A 246-nucleotide genomic window follows, 5' to 3' on the forward strand; every position below is an offset into this window, starting at 1 on the left:
CACCTCCTCGCCAAGGCTGCATGCTCCCGTGTGTGTGTGTGTGTGTGTGTGTGTGTGTGTGTGTGTGTGTGTGTGTGTGTGTGTGTGTGTGTGTGTGTGTGTGTGTGTGTGTGTGCATCAACTACACTTGTTTAACTAAATGTTAGTGGAGGTAAATGTGTTTTGTGTGTGTGTGTGTGTGTGTGTGTGTGTGTGTGTGTGTGTGTGTGTGTGCAGCCAGAGGTAACACTACAGTGTGTGGAGAGT

Source organism: Notothenia coriiceps, unplaced genomic scaffold, assembly GCF_000735185.1.
Source record: "Notothenia coriiceps isolate Sejong01 unplaced genomic scaffold, NC01 NC01_scaffold00000339, whole genome shotgun sequence".
NCBI lineage: Eukaryota > Metazoa > Chordata > Actinopteri > Perciformes > Nototheniidae > Notothenia > Notothenia coriiceps.